The 20,637-nt window shown below is 45.4% G+C and overlaps 1 protein-coding gene across 3 annotated transcripts in view; it reads right to left on the bottom strand.

The window, feature by feature from the left end:
- LRRC4B (leucine rich repeat containing 4B) overlaps positions 1 to 20,637 on the bottom strand; it is a 145,147-nt gene that overhangs the window by 3,714 nt on the left and 120,796 nt on the right. The window lies entirely within an intron of this gene.

Here is a 20,637-nt window from a genome sequence, read left to right as displayed (position 1 = left end):
GACTATTATTATTATTATTATTATTATTATTATTATTATTATTATTATCGTCGTCGTCATTGTCACCACCACCACCACCACCACCATCTATGCTACCATTCATCTGAGAATCACAAGACTGTACTGCTGCAGAATACAGAGGGAGGGTTGTACAAAGCCACTTCCGACCTTGGGAGGAGGTGGTGTTGCGGGCATCACGCCCCAACACGCGCACGGAGGCTGGCTTCCAGCCCGGCGCGATCTGGGAAATCCTCAGCTGCGTCATCCCCGGGCCAGCCAATCGGCTGGCCCAGGGGGTGTGGCTTGCCTCATTTAAGGCAAGCGCGGCCGGGAATCTCCCTCTTTGGCCGCTCAGCTCAACCCACCCACCCTTCAAGGTTCCTCTTTTGACCTTGCTATGGCCACTTGGCAAATTGGCACCAGCCATTTGGTTTTTCGCCTACCTCGTAGCAAATCGTCACAACTTTCTCGGCTTTGGCAGTTAGGCACTGGTATGGGTATTGTTATGTAGATGTATGGGGGGGAGCGCCATCACCTCCCCCAAATATTGAAGGGTAGTCCGGTAAAGGATTCCGGGGGGCATGGCCTCGTCCGAAGCCTATGGAGGTCAGGGCCTAAAGCACGCCCCCGAGCGGTGACCCTGGGGGAGTCCCTAGTTGATGTGCAACCCTGCTGGTGTTAACCCTTCCCAGTCTTCAAGCAATCAGGCTGAAGCCGGATAGTTGATAGGACCAATGCCTAAGCCAATACCGCCCATCACCTGTAACGAATAAAGTTGTGGCCTAATTTTAGCCCATAAACCTAAATTACTGTGTCCTGTGTTTTTATTTCTACTGGTGGGAGGCGGGATCTCGCCACGCAAATGAATAGTTGTATGACTCCCAGCAGAATAAAAGCTAGCATGTTAGATGTCAAAGCTAATTTTCATGCTAGTTTTCTATGTTGAAGGATCTGAACACACATGTTTGTGTGTTTCATATAATGGAAAAGTAAGGTCGCAGTCCCTCCTCTTCAGTTCTAAAGCACCACCATCCCAAGAATGCTGTACCATGTGATTTATTTCTGGTGTTCTACACAAAAGCTGGTGCATGGCACAGAATTTGTGTTCATCTTTTTATCTTAGTACGGTTTTGAAAGCTTTCTCCTGTGATACTTTGCAAAAGCTTCATTCCTAAGGCTTAGTTTTCAAGACGTAAGTCCCATTGAACTCAGTGGAGCTTATTTCTAAGTAAACATGTTTCACATCAGGAAGAAAAACAGGGTAACATCACCTTCTGAAATGCAGCGTACTTTATAATTCCTTGCACACTGCAGGAGAGCATTGCCTCCCCAAACACAACCACGTTTGGATTGACATTGCCCTCAAGCAGTGAAAAAAAAATGGATGCTCAGGTTCTTATTTCATTTAACACCAACAACTTGGCTAGTTGTCAGCTGTGGAAGAAAAATAATAACAGGCATCTATGTTTATGTCAATTTATTTCTACTCACTCTAGCGAAAGAGTGGCATAGGAAGCAGATTAGTAGATTATCTGTACTCTACTGGCTATGCCCAGGTACCAAGGGAATAGCCAGCCACATTGGCAAAGCTGTAAAGTGGACATTATGGCATCAGATACTGCAGCCCCAGACATAATTTCTTTCTCAGTTAACTCTGCAAGCTGCAATTTTTATTGGCTATGACTGATGCATTAAAGCAATGTTGTGTCATTCCGCAGCCTAGTTTCTGTGGGAGTTCTGGCCATATTTTCAACCTGAGTGAGAGTTAGGCTGTTTAGAGCATCTTAAACCACCACTTGGAGCAGCAGCTTAAATGGTCAGGGAACCCTCAGACACCTCCTCTATAAAGCCTAATAATAATAATAATAATAATAATAATAATAATAATAATAATAATTTATTTATTTATACCCCGCCCATCTGGCTGGGCTTCCCCAGCCACTCTGGGTGGCTTCCAAGCAAATATTAAAATATTCCTGCTTTTCCTTGGGACATCCCTATTTTCATCGGAAAAATGTCGGAGGGTATGGAGTTTCGTGACTCCCGAGCCAAGGAGATAAGTAACTAGACAACCTTTAGGAGACATCTGAAGGCAGACCTGTATAGGGAAGTTTTTTTAATGTTTGATATTTTATTATGTTTTTACATCTGTTGGTAGCCGCCCAGAAAGGCTGCAGCAACCCAGACAGGTGGGCAGGGTACAAATAATTAAATTATTGTTATTATGGAGTAGGATGTCCGTATTTTCATCGGAGAAATGTTGGAGGGTATGGTCCCCGCTTCCAAAAGTGCAGGAAAAAGCTGGATCAAAGACTTCAACCTAGCATTGCTTTAGACACCAAATAAAACCCCCATGATTTCACTAGGTTTTAAAAGGGTTTTAATGTGATTTGTGCTATTTTAATCTGCTGGCTGCTTTGGCTATATTTTATTGGTGATTGCTTTGTTTTATGGCAATGGATCCCACTATGTCATACTCCGAGTAGACTCAGTGAAATCAATAGACTTATGTTAGTCATGCCCATTAATTTACTGGATACAAACCTGTGTTACTCGCACTCAGTTCCCATTGTAATCAAGTCACTGCTAACTTGATTTTCAATGGGACCTTAGCTCAATCAACTTAACCGTCTGTATCCAGCCTGTTGCTCACCTTGTAAAGAGGCTGGATATAGATATTTTTAAACCGTTGAAAAACAAAGCTGACCGCCTGCCTTTTGATTGATTGATTGATTGATTGATTAATCAAGTAAATGTAAACACACGTGTATTAACAAAAACCCAGAACGGACATCGTTCTGAAACACCGAAAGAAGTGTGAGATAAATGAAATGAGATGAAAATTATTTCAGTAATTTATAGCCCCCTTCTCCCATTTTCGATGAAAATGTGCAAACTGGCGTGCAGTTAAAAAGAAAGAAAGACTAAAACATCAAATTAAAATGTGACAGCTCAATGCAGAGCAAAATTCAAAAGCAACACGCTGCAGCAAAAATATTAAAATACTTAGGATGGCTAGCAGCCCATCCTATATATAAGATGTACTTAGAAGATTACATCAAAATCACACATGCACAGACAATAAATAAAGATATTGACCTTGTACCTAGAACTTAGCAAACAGGATGCCACACAGACCCCTTGCCACACCCCGGAAAGAGTGCTCCATCGATGGAACTGCACCTCTGACAATCCTCTTTCCCTAGTTACTTCTTCCCCCACCTCACTTCCTGCCTTGCAGATGACCAACTCCAACCCCATCGTTCTGCCCGGACACTGAGGTCCAGCGTCGAGGGCCTTCTAGCGGTTCCCTTACTGCAAGAAGCCAAGTTACAGGGAACCAGGCAGAGGGCCTTCTTGGTGGTGGTGCCCGCCCTGTGGAACACCCTCCCATCAGATGTCAAGGAAATAAACAACTACCTGCCTTTTAGAAGACATCTGAAGGCAACCCTGTTTAGGGACGTTTTTAGTGACTGGTGTTTTAATGTATTTTTTATACTTTGTTGGAAGCCGCCCAGAGTGGCAGGGGAAACCCAGCCAGATGAGAGGGGTATAAATAATAAATTATTATTATTATTATTATTATTATTATTATTATTATTATTATTATTCTACAATCGTATGATTCTACCTCTGAAGGGGACTCTCAGGAAAAGGCCTCTGAAGAAGATGTTAGCATTTGGGCATATTCTCATAGAAGCATCATACCCTCCAAATGTCCCCGATTTCCCAGGGACAGCCCCAGAATTAACAAAATCCATTCCGGCTTCTGATTTGATCCTGGAATGTCCCTATTTCCCCTGCCAGAAGAGGCCCAGCAGGGCTGAGGTTGGTGGAGCCCAGGACGGTGAAACAAGGCTAATATTCCGGAAATCCTTGTCTTAGACTCTGTGAAAGGATTCTGTGGAATTGCAACAACCTTTCATGTGGATTGTTGGACTCTATGAACAGACAAGCGAAATAGACATTTTCACATATATGGACCTTATGCATAAACTGTTTGGAGAATGAACTGATCCACTGGGTCTTCCACTTTTTTCGTTGAACTTTATGAGCTACCGTATTTTTCGCCCTATAGGACGCACCGGCCCATAGGACGCACCTAGATTGGGGGGGGGGGGATAAAGGGGAAAAAATTATTTTTCCCCCCCAGACGCGGGGCTGGGGTGGGGGAAGCTCGGGCTTCCCCCGATGCTAGCACCCAGAATAGGACCCAGAGAGATGCCGAAGCTGCGTGCAGCTTTGGCATCGCTCTGGGAGCTTGCGGGGCTGGAGGAGGGGGAAGCCCTCTGCTAGCCTACTAACCAAGTCGGGGGACAGCGGGAAAGGTGCGCTGCGCCTCCCGCTGTCCCCCGAGTTTGCGGGGCTGGCGACGGGGATGAGCAGGCTTCTCCCCCCGCCAGCCTTCTAACCAAGTCGGGGGACAGCAGGAAAGGCGCGCTGCGCCTCCCACTGTCCCCCAAGTTTGCGGGGCTGGCGGTGGGGCCCTCCTGAAGCCTGGAGAGCGAGAGGGGTCAGTGCGCACCGACCCCTCTCGCTCTCCAGGCTTCAGCGAAAGCCTGCATTCGCCTCATAGGACGCACACACATTTCCCCTTCATTTTTGGAGGGGAAAAAGTGCGTCCTATAGGGCGAAAAATACGGTACCTCTGTTGAAATCTACCATTCTGTACAATGAATAGCATATATTATTTTTTCAAACGTACAGCCAGTTACGTCTTGTGTGTTTGTTGAATATGTTTCGTGTAACCAGGGGTTTGTTGTTGTTTTGTGCATCAGTTAGAAAGCATAAGTCGCCACTTGTTCTTGGAATAATTGTAGGTGTGCGGAATATGTAAAAAAAGAAAGAAGCCAAATTAGGTAATAAAACTAGTGGTAGCAGTACAACCTGCCTCCCCACTGCCCAATAAAGCTATGCCCTATCTTGAAAGGGTAAAAGGTTATCTGAAATTTTCAGTGTTAGAATGTAAGACACCTTTTCTATTTTTTGCTACCCGCTGGAACTGCGATACCCTGAAACACATTTTTTTTAATGTGTTCCTTTCACTTTCAGCCCCATACTTTAAAAAAAATGACCTCCCACCAGTTAATCAACTCAGCTTCAGTTGATTAATCTACTGTCCAAAGCTTGCAGCTTTAGTTAACAGGGCTCTTGAGCAACAATTGCAATGAATTCATCCATTAGACGTCGCCTGGAAAGGACATTAAAACTGGCTGGAGTGCGAGAAGAATTGGAGGGGGTGGGTCGAGTGGGGTGAAAATGAGGTTGTGCTGTCAGCCTCAATAAGGCTACTCTGCAGTCCGGCAGTCCGGACAAGCAATTACATTCCTGGACACTGCTGGGCATTGGAGAAAAGGAAGGAGAGGGCAAAATTGAAACATTCAAGAGCAGAGAATACATCTTTTGTTAATGAGACCTGGAGCAAGTACAGGAAGCCGAGGTTAGGTCAGGATCTGCAGAAAAAAGCAAGAGGGGGGTGTTTTGGGATGAATAAACAAGGAGGGAGGGAACGAGGGAGGGAGGGTGGCAAGCAATTATGCTCCTTGGGACGCGATGACTGGAATACTGGTGACCACTTTCTGTAAAGGCCATTGGAATGCAGGAGAAGGGATTATACCAGAGTGTTTAAGTAAGCCTCAGAGTTCACTGAGGCCCCTGATAAAGTATAATTAGCTAAAAATAGTGCTGAACCTAACTTGCTCCCGAACGCTTCTCCTATATGGGATTTGATGCAGCAGATCCTCCAGATCTTCTCCTGTCAACTAAGCGCTGACCTTGCTCTGATACCCAACCAGTATTTGATTCCAATCTTTGATATTTGATACATCTGAGTTCAAGACGGGATGCCTTGACAGCTGATATTTGACAGTAGTTGGCCACCGGCACGAAACAGCATTTAGCGATTCGCGGCACTCTATAATGAACGTTGGGCGATGCTCAGCACTTTATCTTTGACACACAATGGTAATTCCGCATTTGACTGCTGGAAGCTTTCCCCGATTTCAAATTTGCCATCTGTGCAAACCAAGGGTGCCAGCAAGTCGAAAGGCTTCAACCCAAGATGCACATACCTGGGAGTAACCCCACTGAACTCAGAAGGGTTTACTCCTGGGTAGACACACACACAAAGAACTGCACTGTTAAAACACTTAAATTTGAAAGGAAACCTCGCAGTCGGATTTGGAACTCTGAATTTCAATTTTGAAACGGCTCTTGTAGAACTGGCCTGACCTACGAAGAAGACAGGTTTATTTATTTATTTGACTTGCAAATGATTGCAAGAAGGTCACGCTAAAGGTCACAACCATCGCTTAAGCACTGGCTAAAAGGCAATTAAACCATGTTAACAGCCATGCGCTTGATTATCATTTGGCTCAACGGGGATCTGACAACGTTCCTTTTTTTATGAAACCTTGATCTGCGTGGATGGCAGATTATCTTTTTTAAGATTATGGCAGTGCCCTGTTTATGCTGGTCATTATCGATATTGCACCATCAATGTGCATTGCTCCTTAACAAACAGCACAGCATCCTGCCTTAAGGAATGTGCTATCTAAAATGAATTCATCGCAGGGGAGACGAAAGAGAAAAGAGGTGGAGGCTGAAGAAAACAGGAGGAAAATAAGGATTTTAGTATGGGTGGGGAACAGTGAACAACTGGAAGCTTTTTAACTCCCATCTGCCCCAGCTAGCATGTAGTTCAGCAACAATTACAAGACCATAGGTTCACTGTCCCTGAATTTCAGCCCATGGCTGGAAAGAAATGAACTCTGATGATGATGGTGATGATGATGACAAGAACAGGAGAAAAGCCTGCTGGACCAAATGCGCATCTAGTCCAGTCTACTGTTGTCAAAGTGGCCAACTAGATGCCTAACACAAGTTCCAGAGAAGGATAATGATGATAAATCTTTAAAACCAACTTTTGTTCAAAACTTGGAATGGCAAAACTGGAAACCCTACTCCATGTCCTCCAACATTTCTCCTATGAAAATAGGGGCTTGACTGACCCTTTCCAAGTATTTGTTTTAGCCTTTTCTTTGAGTTTCTCAATGGGGCAAACCATTGGGAACGTTGCAGCATATTCACAGATAGCCCCCCCCCCAAGTGTCCCTATTTTCCAGGGACAGTCCCAGGTTTACAGAAGCCGTCCCAGTTTCTGATCTGATCTTGGAATGTTCGGCTTTTCCTTAGGACATCCCTATTTTCACTGGAGAAATGTTGGAAGGTATGGAGTTATGTGATCCCCAAGACAAGGAGATAAGTAACTAGACAACCTTTAGAAGATGCCTGAAGGCAGCCCTGTATAGGGAAGTTTTTAAAATGTTTGGTGTTGTATTATATGAAGATATCATAAAACATGTTTTCAACATATGTTTCTGTAATAGGTATGAGTTACTCGTGCGTAAACTGGTGCCTTTCTCGGTTAATTTTGCCTTGTTAAACCTTTCTGACTGCACAGCCCCTTCTCATCGTGGCTGCCTCAGTCACTGGCAGAATCCGTCAGTGGGCGTTTCTTGAACCTCTTCCAGCATAAAAGTTGTTTGACCCCCAGTCTCCTCCTCCTCTCACTGCGCGGGAGTCTTCTGCGCAGGGAAGGCGTGGGTAGCGGAGGACCTGGGCTCTCCTCACTGATGTCCAGTGAAGAGTCCTGGAGCCCTCTCTCCAATTCCCCCATCTGCCCCCCTTTATCCCTGGTGTTGCGCTGATTGGCTTCCCCCTCTAATGAGCTGTTTCTCCCCCTGCTGCTGGGTCCTTCGCCAGCATCATCTGGGAGCCTCCCCTTCGCCTCTCGCTCCGATGTCAGTTCCCTGACAGTTTCCAACAAAAATGCTGGAAGCCGCCCAGAGCAATGTCAGATGGGATGGGTATAAATAACAACATTGTTGTTGTTGTTATTGAACCGGATGTCCGTTTTCATCAGAGTAATGTTGGAGGCTATATATTCAGGGCCTGCCTAAAGCTGCCGGTGCAGGATGCTGAACCAACTTCCACTGTATCAAAAGCCACGCAGTGTCTGCCTTAATGCCACAAAACGCCAAACTTCTGCTTGTTGCCCATTACAATCTGGAGCAAGTGTGAACAGATTTCAGGCTTGTAGATTTGTCATTATTATGTATCAGGTTTCTGGGGAATAGCTCAAAGGCCTGCTAGTGTGCAGCCTGGCAAAACAACCGACTGCATCTGTGGAAACTGGAACCATTGACCTCCAAGTGGGGCCTGGATACTTACTGTACACGTGCCCCGAACATCAGGGCACTGCTATATCCATGGCTAACATCCACTGTGGTTAGAGTGTCCGACCTGGGAGATGTTGATGATGATAATTTATTTATAGGGACGTGGGTGGCGCTGTGGGTTAAACCACAGAGCCTAGGGCTTGCCGATCAGAAGGTCGGCAGTTCGAATCCCCACAACAGGGTGAGCTCCCGTTGCTCGGTCCCTGCTCCTGCCAACCTAGCAAGGTAAACAGCATTTCCGTGCGCTGCTCTGGTTCGCCAGAAGCGGCTTAGTCATGCTGACCACATGACGCGGAAGCTGTACACCAGCTCCCTCAGCCAATAAAGCGAGATGAGCGTCGCAACCCCAGAGTTGTCTGCAACTGGACCTAATGGTCAGGGGTCCCTTTACCTAATTTATTTATACCCCACCCATCTGGCTGGGTTTCCCCAGCTACTCTGGGTGGCTCTCAACAGAATATTCAAAACACAATAAAAATCATACATTAAAAACTTCCCTAGACAGGGCTGTCTTCAGATGTCTTCTAAAAGTCAGATAGTTGCTTATCTCCTTGACATCTGGTGAGAGGGCGCCACTAACGAGAAGGCCCTCTGCCTGGTTCCCTGTAACCTCACTTCTAGCAGGGAGGGAACCGCCAAAAGGCCCTCAGTGTCCGGGCTGAAGGATGGGAGTGGAGACGCTCCTTCAGGTATACCGGGCTGAGTCCGTTTAGGGCTTGAAAGGTCAGCACCAACACTTTGAATTGTGCTCGGAAGCGTACTGGGAGCCAGGGTTCAAATCCCCACTCAGCCCTGAAGCCCCCTGAAGCCCACCTCTCAGGGCTATTAGTGGGGGTTAAACGGGGAAGGGGAGAACAATGTACGCCACCTTAAGCCCCTTGTGGGAAAAGGCAGGGTATGAATGCAATAAATAACAAGTAACTTCAGCAAGTAACGATTGAGGGCCTGTCCACAATGTCACTCTGTCGATGCTCACCTGGTAACTTCAATCCTGCAGGGCTGGCTACAACAGCTCAGTCAGGGCTTATCAACGCTTCCCTTTGCTTTCCCCAGGGAAACGAGCTCTTTAGCACTCTATCAGAACATTTGGGTTTTCTCCAGATTGCTGTTTGCTCTGATTTAAAGTCAAAGAGCGAGCTTTCCCTGGAATGGAGCAAGGGAGGAACCGCTCACACCCTTGCCTGACTTTTAATAGTTTTAAGAGTTGTGTGTCCTTGTTTCTCAATTTGATCCTTTTACATGGTTTTGCATGTTTCGTGGTACTTTATGCATTGCGATTTCTTGTTATTGAGATTGGCAATTGGGGTTGATAAGTGTAAACTGTTTAATTATTATTTGCTGATGTTTAATTTTACTGTTGACTATTAGATTCTAGTGGATTGTTGAACGTTGCTTTGTTTGATATAAGTTGTTTATTTTATAAAGTCACCATGATTCTTTATATTGGGTCAGATTGCTACTATTAATGTCTGGTGTTTTTATGTGTTGGAAGCCATCCAGAGCGGCTGGGGCAACCTAGCCAGATGGGCAGGGTATAAAAAAAATATCATTATACTTGCCTAGAAAGCATGGGTCAAGCAGAAAACCACTACAGCAGCAAGACTGCTGTTAGCTAAAAATTGGAAGTCTCAAGAAATTCCAACAGTGAAAGAATGGCAGATGAAGATGTTGGACTTTGTGGAGCTAGCCGACCTGACTGGAAGAATCTGCGACCAGAAAGAAGAGGAATATCAAGAAGATTGGAAGAAATTTAAGGACTATCCGAATAAATATTGTAATATAAAGAATTAGAAGTCACTTGAAAGTACCAAATAGGCCTAGGAATAAGATGGGATATAATTAAATAAATGGGATTTAGAACAGTAAGAAAAGTGAATAAGATAGATGATAATAATTGGAAATATTTTGTTTAAGAATGATATTGGAAAGCTGTTACATGCAGATACAATGAAATTCAGAAGGGAGGAATTTGAGGAAGTCACAATGTAAACAAAATTGGGTTTTCAAGGGATATGGGATTAAGATTACTTTTTTATTGTTGTGGTTTTGGTTCTTTTTCTTGTTGTTGTTTTTAGTATTGTATTTTTTAAATATGGTATGTTTTTCTGTTTTTGTTTTTCCTTTTGTTATGTTCTATTTGTTATAATTGTGAAAAACGTAATTTAATTCTTTTTTTTTTTTTTTTGAGAAGAGAAAACCACTCGTACCCATGGTTTCCAGACACGACGCAAATGGAAATATGGAAGAGCCCTCAGTTGCATCCCAGGACCTGACCTGCAGCTCAGCCTTAAGCCAGTGAGAAATGAGCGGTCCTCCTTTCAGAGACACCAGGAGTTGAGCCAGGAACCCCATCACAGGCTGAAAATGGAATTCCAGCCTAGAGAGGCAGAAAGGGGAATAAGCAACCTCAACCGGTCCCTATAACTGGCCAGAGGTATGATGTCCCTGGATTGACCAGGCCTAACTACTGAGACTCAGAACAGGACCTTTTAGCTTAAGCTTGTCAACAGAAGTTGTGTTCGTCTACATTGTGTGCTGGGGGCTGCAAAGAACAAGGTTGCATTTTAAAGGAAAGGAATAGCAACACATTGTTGTAAGCATTGTGGCACATCATAACGGCCCAAAAATAAAACACAAAAAACCCTCATACTAAAAGACATCCTGAACAAGAAAACAAAAGATTGCATTTGAAAGATGCTGAGGTTCCGACCTTGGAAGATGACTAGGAGGAGAATGTTCCATAGCTCATAAGAACTATCTTTTATATGCCTATACAAAACTCCTCAATGTGTGAGCTTGTTAAGGGGAAGATTAAAACATGCAACAGTGGACAGTGAAACCTTGGTTCCCGAACAGCTTAGCTGTCGAACGAATCGGCTCCTGAACACTGCAAACCTGGAAGTGAGTGTTCCAGTTTGCGAACGTTTTTCGGAAGCTGAACATCCCATGCGGTTTCTGATTGAGTGCAGTAAGCTCCTGCAGCCAATTGCAAGCCGTGCCTTGGATTTCGAACCATTCCAGGAGCACAATTCAAAGTGTTGGTGCTGACCTTTAAAGCCCTAAATGGCCTTGTTCCAGTATACCTGAAGGAGCATCTCCACCTGCATCATTCTGCCCGGACACTGAGGTCCAGCTCCGAGGGCCTTGGGCCAGTCATACTTCTTTGAAGTCTCTCAGCCCCACTCACCTCACAGAGTGTTTGTTGTGGGGGAGGAAGGGAAAGGATAATGTTAGCCGCTTTGAGACTCCTTAAAGGGAGTGAAAGGCGGGATATCAAATCCAAACTCCTCCTCCTCCTCCTCCTTACTGCAAGGAGCCAAGTTACAGGGAACCAGGCAGAGGGCCTTCTCGGTAGTGGCACCCGCCCTGTGGAACGCTCTCCCACCAGACGTCAAAGAGAAAAACAACTACCAGACTTTTAGAAGACATCTGAAGGCAGCCCTGTTTAGGGTAGCTTTTAATGTTTAATAGATTATTGTATTTTCATATTCTGTTGGAAGCCGCCCAGAGTGGCTGGGGAAACCCAGCCAGATGGGCGGGGTATAAATAATATATTATTATTATTATTATTATTATTATTATTATTATTATTATTATTAAGGTTTGAGAACCAAGGTACCACTGTACTTGGATGGAGTGGGTACTTAAGCAGAAACATACCATCCTTTTTTTTTTACTTTCGAGGAGGGGGGAGTTCCCCCACAATACTGAGTTCTAGAAACTTGATCTTTTTAAAAAAAAAAAAAAAAAACCCTGAATGGGAAGGTCCTAAGAAGGGGTAGGGAAGCACATTTTTCACACATCACATTCATGAAAAATGCCCAGCCCCTGGATTCAGAGCAACATAACAATCACAGTCCTTGCATGAGATGGGATACAACTGGATGCAGATCTGGGAAGCCTAGAGTGTGGCCAGGGGAAGGAGAGGGTAAAGAATGGAAGATGATTTCCCTCTGCAGGACTGATAGGATTAGAATGATCAAAATAGCATTAAAAAAAAAATCTGTTGAGTGTCCAGGCACTTAACGGGGATGAGCCAGGCAACTGAGATTATGGATTAGTGGTAAAAGGAGGGGGGGAGGGAGAGGGATAGAGAAATGCAATAGAGTGGACTTCACTTATAACTGTATTTGCACTTTATATTTGTATCAGTATATGTCTGGCTGCTGGTCCCATCACCTCCTGGCAAATAGAAGGGGAAGAAATGGAGGCAGTGAGAGATTTTACTTTCTTGGGCTCCATGATCACTGCAGATGGTGACAGCAGCCACGAAATTAAAAGACGCCTGCTTCTTGGGAGAAAAGCAATGACAAACCTAGACAGCATCTTAAAAAGCAGAGACATCACCATGCCAAGAAAGGTCCGTATAGTTAAAGCTATGGTTTCCCTAGTACAGTGGTGCCCCGCAAGACAAATGCCTCGCAAGACGGAAAACTCGCTAGATGAAAGAGTTTTCCGTTTTGGAGGTGCTTCACAAAACGAATCTCCTATGGGCTTGCTTTGCAAGACGAAAATGTCTTGCGAGTTCCTGCGGGGGTTTTTCCCTTCCCCCCCTTTTTCTAAGCCGCTTATCAGCTGATCCGATAAGCCGATAAGCCGCTAAAAGCCGCTAAAAGTCGCTAATAGCGCTAATCCGCTAATCCGTCAATGGGTTTGCTTTGCAAGACGAAAAAACCGCTAGACGAAGAGAATCACAGAACGGATTCTTTTCGTCTTGTGAGGCACCACTGTAGTGATGTATGGAAGTGAGAGCTGGATCATAAAAAAGGCTGATCCCCGAAGAATTGATGCTTTTGAATTGTGGTGCTGGAGGAGACTATTGAGAGTCCCATGGACTGCAAAAAGATCAAACCGATCCATCCTGAAGGAAATCAGCCCTGAGTGCTCACTGGAAGGACAAATCCTGAAGCTGAGGCTCCAATACTTTGGCCACCTCATGAGAAGAGAAGACTCCCTGGAAAAGACCCTGATGTTGGGAAAGATGGAGGGCACAAGGAGAAGGGGACGATAGAGGACGAGATGGTTCGACAGTGTTCTCGAAGCTACCAGCATTAGTTTGACCAAACTGCGGGAGGCAGTGGAAGACAGGAGTGCCTGGCGTGCTCTGGTCCATGGGGTCACGAAGAGTTGGACACGACTAAACGACTAAACAACAACAAAATGTCTGGCTGCTAGTGAAATGCACACACACACAGCTGCTGAAAAGCAGAGATAATCAAGGACTGGGCTAGCAGACAGCTGCAGGGTCAAGCATGGAGGCAGATAAGGGCGCTAGGGTCCAAATCACACAGCTCAGATGAAAGGGGGTAGATGGGAGAGACAGGCATTTCTGTGTCGGAGCAGAGTGTCCATGTGTCCTGTTTTACAGAGGGCAGCCCTCTTTTGAAGAGCTGTCAGGGGACAGTCTCCCATTTGGAGAAGTCCTCTGTGTGAGGTGCTGTCAAGTCCAAATAGCATAAATAAAACCTGGGAGTAGAGAAAGCAGAGGCCACAAAGTTGTCCACCAGCAGTTAAAACTTGGGGGAGTAGGCTGAGCATCCATAGAAGTCACCTGTTCGCACAGAACTCCCTACTCATGTAAGATGCATTGTATTCCTTTTTAAATTACAGTGATACTTTGGTTCCCAAACACTTTGGTACTCAAACAACTTGGAACCTGAACATTGCAAACACGGAAATAAGTGTTCCGGTTTGCAAACATTTTTCAGAAGCCGAACATGCTCTGGTTTGAGTGTTACGCTTCCGTTTTGAATGCCACACTTCCGTTTTGAGTGTTACGCTGAGGTCTGTCTGTTTTTGCCGTTTATTTTGCATTTTTGTGGCTCTTTTGTTTTGCTTTTGTGTGGAACCCAGTTCAGCTACTGATCGATTGATTGTATGACTGTGGTACATTGTTTATTGCTTTCATTTTATGGATCAATGGTCTCGTTAGATAGTAAAATTCATGTTACATTGCTGTTTTAGGGGTTGTTTTTAAAAGCCTGGAACAGATTAATCCATTTTGCATTGCTTTCTATGGCAAAGCGTGCCGTGGTTTTGGAACGCTTTGGTTTTGGAACAGTCTTCTGGAACGGAATAAGTTTGAGAACCAAGGTACCACTGTATAGCAATTTTGCATTGTTTTGCATCTATACATATGAATCAGCATGTGCACATTGGTGGCCTTTTTCTGTCTTTCGGTGATCTGTGAGCGCCCACCCTGCAGCGGAGACAGGGAGAAAGGGAAAGCAGAAGATGGAAAGCAGGAAAGGTAAGGAAAGAAAAAGCAAGATGGAGGCAGGCTTTCAGCTTTCCAGCCAGGCCCCTACCTTTGCACACACACGTTTGTGTCCAAGGACCCTTCTAAGCTGCCTTGCCATCTGCCTGAATCCAAGAGAACAAGGGAGGCAGGGGCGCATATGCAGTGGTACCTCAGGTTAAGTACTTAATTCGTTCTGGAGGTCCGTTCTTAACCTGAAACTGTTCTTAACCTGAAGCACCACTTTAGCTAATGGGGCCTCCTGCTGCCGCCGCGCCACCAGAGCACAATTTCTGTTCTTATCCTGAAGCAAAGTTCTTAACCTGAAGCACTATTTCTGGGTTAGCGGAGTCTGTAACCTGAAGCGTATGTAACCTGAGGTACCACTGTATTTGATCTGCACCAGGACCAGGGGCAACCCCAAAACCAACTAGGGAGACAGATTGCCGTAGTTTTTAGCACCTCCACAGGCAGCAAATGCAGCTGTTGTCAAACTAGCATCTGTTCTGGGCTGCCCCAGGTCACCTGGTGACTTACTGTGATGACTTCATGGGGAGTTCTGGCACCACTTTTTCTTTGGGGAAAAAAACATGGAGGGCAACTAACGGCAATTTGGGTTTCCTTGGGGGGGGGGGAGGAACACTGTCCATAGCCCAACAGGTGCTTGTTCTGTTCTCGTGTACATTCTAAGAAGCTGTTACGGAAATTACGGGGGGGGGGACAGCTTTAAAGTTGTTAAATGTTACAAATATTATGCATAAATGTATCCTTTCGACTTGACAGCTCAGGGAAGTTAAAAAGGTAAAGGGACCCCTGACCATTAGGTCCAGTAGTGGCCGACTCTGGGGTTGCGGCGCTCATCTCGCTTTATTGGCCGAGGGAGCCGGCGTACAGCTTCCAGGTCATGTGGCCAGCATGACTAAGCCACTTCTGGCAAACCAGAGCAGTGCACGGAAACGCTGTTTACCTTCCCGCCGGAGCGGTACCTATTTATCTACTTGCACTCTAACGTGCTTTCAAACTGCTAGGTTGGCAGGAGCAGGGACCGAGCAACAGGAGCTCAACCCGTCGCGGGGATTCAAACCGCCGACCTTCTGATCGGCAAGTCCCAGGCTCTGTGGTTTAACCCACAACTTTAAAAATCATATAAAATCAACTCCTTTGCCAGTTTCCTTCATTCCAGCACCAATTTGCTTCATTGGCCAAGGACTTGGAAACCACTTGGTCTCAAGCGGGAGATCATGTATTCACAGGAACGTACTAATAGGTGTCAATCGCTGGGCAAAGGCACTCCTCTGGACTTGGCCAGGTGCCAGACTATACAAACCAAAGTTCTATTGTCCTCTTGTAGTAGGTGCTTAGAATGTACTTCCCAATACATATCCTGTATCCACATTCCTCCTATGTTAATCATGTATAACCCTCCCCTTTTCTGATGTAGCAATGACATAGCAATGATGTAGTGATGATGCTTAATCAACTTTATGCTGGGATAAGATAAAAACTTTTAAAAGTCCTTGTCACCCCGTCCTCGGGGTTCAAAATTCCTCTTTGAACCTGTTGCGCAATAAACTTTGGTCTACAGCTATTTGCTCCGGTTGGTGACTTGACTCCTTCCTTTATTCCACAGGGACCTATTTATCTACTTGCACTTTGACGTGCTTTCGAACTGCTAGGTTGGCAGGAGCAGGGACCGAGCAACGGGAGCTCACCCCGTCGCGGGGATTCGAACTGCCGACCTTCACACAGCTGGGTGACTGAGCATCCTTGCACCTAGATTTTTCCGTAACAAAGCGAAGAAGGGAAGGTCAGTCGTGGAATGTGAAAAATAATGCGAAGAAGGGAAGGTCAGTCGTGGAATGTGGAAAATGATGGAAGATGTTGCGAGTGAAAAGGAAAGTTATCCTTCCTAGCAAAAAAAATATAAAACCGTTGCACTACACGCACAGAAAGATAGGAAGATCTGCGTGCTGCAAAGGAGCCCAGAGGGCCAATCAGACAAGGCTTGGGAGGGGTTGTTGGCTCAATGGGGGTGCCATACTGAGAGGTGAGGAGGGATAAATTTCAAATATAGCTGCAAACTACCCAGACAGATCATGGGCTTCAATATCTAGTGCGAGTTTTTTTATTTATGTATTCATTTTTATTTATTGCCCTGCATACTACCAAGCCTTCAGAGAAGGTTAACAGCACTATACATAAAAAAGAGACAATGTCCCCATCAGGAATCTAAATTAGACACCAGGCTGTTAGAATTATGTAGGGAGAGAAGGAAAGGGGGTGGGGGTTGGAAAAACACAAGTTAATTCTCTTTTAAAATTCGTCAACAGTCCTCTGGTACTCTGCTTCTCTCTTGGGACAACGTGCTTATTCCTTTCTCATACAAACCATCTTCACAGCATGGTTCATAATTAATCATTAGTCAGTTTGATAGTATATTTAGAATGGTAATGTTAAGAAGAAAATGAAGAAGAGAAATAATATAGGGCTTCGCATTCATGATCGAACAACCGCCCTGCGAGGTCAGTCGGTCAGCTTTGTTATCTTTATACTGCAGATGGAAGGGGGAGGTTGTGTGATAATGGCTTAACTTAGGACATTCGGTGATTTCACGGCAAATCAGAGAGTCTAACCTTGAAAAGGAAGAGAAGCTTTCACAGAGAGCAGTGCAACCCCATACATGTCTACTCAGAAGTAAGCCTCCCAATGAGTTCAATGGGGCTTCCGGGAAAGCAAGCAAGGGTTTTTTGCGGGCGCAAAACATGCTCGTAAGAGTTGGAAGGGACCTTGAGGGTCATCTAATTCAACCCCATGCAATGCAGGAATCTTTTGCCCAATGTGGGGCTCGAACTCACAACCCTGAGATTTAGAGTCTCGTGCTCTACCCACTGAGCGGCACAGCCTTGTTCTCTTGGTCACTATATAAAAGCGTGAGAAGAAACTGCACGATTAGGCCAGTGGAGCATCTAGACCAGCATTCTGTTCTCATAGTGGCCAACCAGATGACTATGAGAAGCAACAAACCAGGATCTGAACACAGCACCCCTCTCTCCTCCTGTGATTCCCAGCAACTGGCGTTCAACACTGGAGGGAAAACACAACCATTGGGGCTTATAGCCTGCCAAGTTGGTGGCCCCCATGACAGTTTAACTATGACCTGTGCAAAGTACTTTCTTTTGTCTGTCCTGAACCATTTAACTATGCTCCATTCCATTCTATTCCACTACACTGACTCTTATATTCTCCGAACAGCCCATATGCTAGCCTAGTAGTAATCTGATCTCGCAGGTAAGGGACTGAGGCTGGGGGTAATGGTTTATAAGGAAGGCACCATCACCCCACTCCCCTGATTACGAAGACAACACTTCTTAGCCCAGAAGCATGCTTGTTTGATCCTAGATTTGGTGCTTTTCATAGCTCTCTGCAGAAGTGTCCTTCACCTGTTCAGTGAATGCAGGGAGGAGGGATGGAGGCTGCGTCTGCTCACACACACCCACACACCTCCACAAATGTTAAGTTGAGGGTGAACATATATCAGACAACACAGATATTCTTCAAACAGCTCTTGTTTATTCACAGGCCAGAACAGAACTGAACTGAACTGAAGGGTTCAGCCAGCCTGCTTATATAGAGCTCCACTACAATGCAACAGTAACCATTTTCTGTAACTATCCAATCACTGAATGTCACTTTCGATCCCTTATTTGCATATGTGGACCTGAACTATCTACAGTATCCCCCTGCTGGCCCAGAGTGAGAACTTCAGTACATAACAACAAAAGTCAGTATCCTCACTGGTTCAAGCCCCTGATCTCTGCACATCCAGTAGAAAGTTGTGGATCTTTAGATTTCATTAAACTGCCCCCAACTAATTAAAAAACTATCAAGTCTGTTGGAATGAAATAGTCTAGCTCAGGACTGCCTGCACTGACTGGCAGCAGCTGCCTAAGGTTTCTGTCTGTGTCCCTCCACCCCCATCGTTCAGCCTGGACACTGAGGTCCACCTCCGACGGCCTTCTAGTGGTTCTCTCACTGCGAGAAGTGAAGTCACAGGGGACCAGGCAGAGGGCCTTATTGGTAGTGGCCCCCGCCCTGTGGAGCACCATCCCATCAGATGTCAAGGAGATAAAGAACTACAGTCGTACCTTGGATCTCAAATGCCTTGGCTCCCAAACAGATCGGTTCCCAAATGATTGAAACCCGGTTTTCCAATGTTCTTTTGGAAGCCAAATGTCCAACAGGGCTCCCACGGCTTCCGATTGGCTGCAGGAGCTTCCTGCAGCTAATCAGAAGCCGCTCTTTGGCTTCGGAAGTAGAACGGATTTCCAGAACGTATTCCATGCGACTACCAAGGTACGACTGTACACAACTTTTACAAGACATCTGAAGGCAGCCCTATACAGGGGAGTTTTTAATGTTTGATGTTTTACTGTGGTTTTTTAAATTGTTGGAAGCCACGCAGAGTGGCTGGGCAACCAAGCCAGATAGGCAGAATATAAATATTATTATTATTATTATTATTATTATTATTATTCCCTGGGAGATGCCAGGGGCTGAACCTTTGATCTTTTGCATGCAAACCACACACTCTACCATTGAGCTGTGACTGAGCTGTAGACATTCAGCTTTTGGCTAAAGTCTTACTAAACATTTTTTGTGGGGTTTTTTTAGTCCTACTAAAACCAAAAACATAATTACCATACAATAGATTACCAGCAGTTCAAACTACACCTTAGCAGTTGCAGTGTGTGAAATGGCCGGCAGTGCAACGCACGTGGTGTCTTAAGTGTTCGTTTCTGCGCATTTATAGGCACCTGAGACATTCGTTTCCTGCTCAGAGATTTCAAGTTCTAGAGAGCCTGGGGAGGGAGCTAAACCCTAAAGAACGACAGCAGCTCCAGCAAGTGAGACACGCAGAGAAAACACACACACACCCCCCCAGGGAAAAACAGGGATAGCAATGCACTGCAGCAGGTACCAGAAAATAAGGAAGTATACGGGAACAGTTGAAGCATACGCAATTCAAGAAAGAAAAGTCAATGTGAAAGCAAGTGTCTATCTTGTTGGTGCACAATGCAAGGGAAACAAGAAAAGTCTAGCAGGTGCAATAGAGCACAGGAGTTTTAGCATCACTCAATTGAAGCTCAGGAAGAGAGAATAGGTTTCACTTGTTATCTCTAGGAAACCTGGGAAACTTCAGTTCCAGGGGCCACACAAAGCCTTCTAGGCCTCTCTGTCCTTCAACTGTGACAATGGCTCTTGTGTGCCTGGATGAATGATGGAGGGGTTTGTGTGTGTCCCGTCAATCTCTTGAGTGACATGCGCGACTGGAATGTGGTCTACTGTACAGAGGTGAAAGTCTCACCCATTCCTCCATCCTCTTTTGGCTCCATCGCTGGCAAGTGGCCCCTGCCAAATTCCTCCATGAGTCTGGGGAATAAGTCTGCTTCACCTTTGAGGTGCCACCAGAGACAAGGCCCCACCCGCCGCTACTACCTGCTCTCCAACACACGGGGTCAGGGTTGGGGAAGCTGTGTCAGCCCCAGTCAGCATGGCCAATGGGCCGGGGTGATGGGAGGTGCAGTCCATCAACACTTGCAGGACCATAGGTCCCCTGTCTCTGTGCTAGACCAGGGCTATGTCTACACACACAGCTCATTGAGCAGGTAGAATGGACTTTACCACTCCAGGTTGTTAGTAGGAAATAGCTTTAAAAATAATAATTAAAAAACACTACTTTGCTATCATACTCTTTCTCCGATGAAAATTGGGATGTTGTATTCCATCATCAACATCATCATCATCATAGGGTTTGGGGGGGGGGAGAAGAACCATATGGAGTGTAGGGTGTCGTAGCGTGGCATTATGGATTTCTTTATGTTTGACTGGTGGCACTCTTGCCAAAAAGGCTGGCCACAAATGCCTTAATAGCATAAACCAGCTGTTCTCAAACGTTTTCTTCATCACACCACTTGACAAATGCGCCGACGTCGTCATCAAAACAATGCCATATTACGAAAACCACAGGCCCTAGGCCAGGCCACCGCAAAGGGCCCCTTTTAAGTAGTAAGATTCAAGGGAAAACTGGTAAACTGCAGCAGTTTTGTTAAGCCTTAGTCAAAACAGCTTTAGCTTCCACTGTCAGGGGAAAAAATCAGA

Source organism: Podarcis liolepis (assembly GCF_965112155.1).
Source record: "Podarcis liolepis genome assembly, chromosome: 13".
Classification (NCBI taxonomy): Eukaryota; Metazoa; Chordata; class Lepidosauria; order Squamata; family Lacertidae; genus Podarcis; species Podarcis liolepis.
This window is presented reverse-complemented; position numbering and strand designations above follow the sequence as displayed.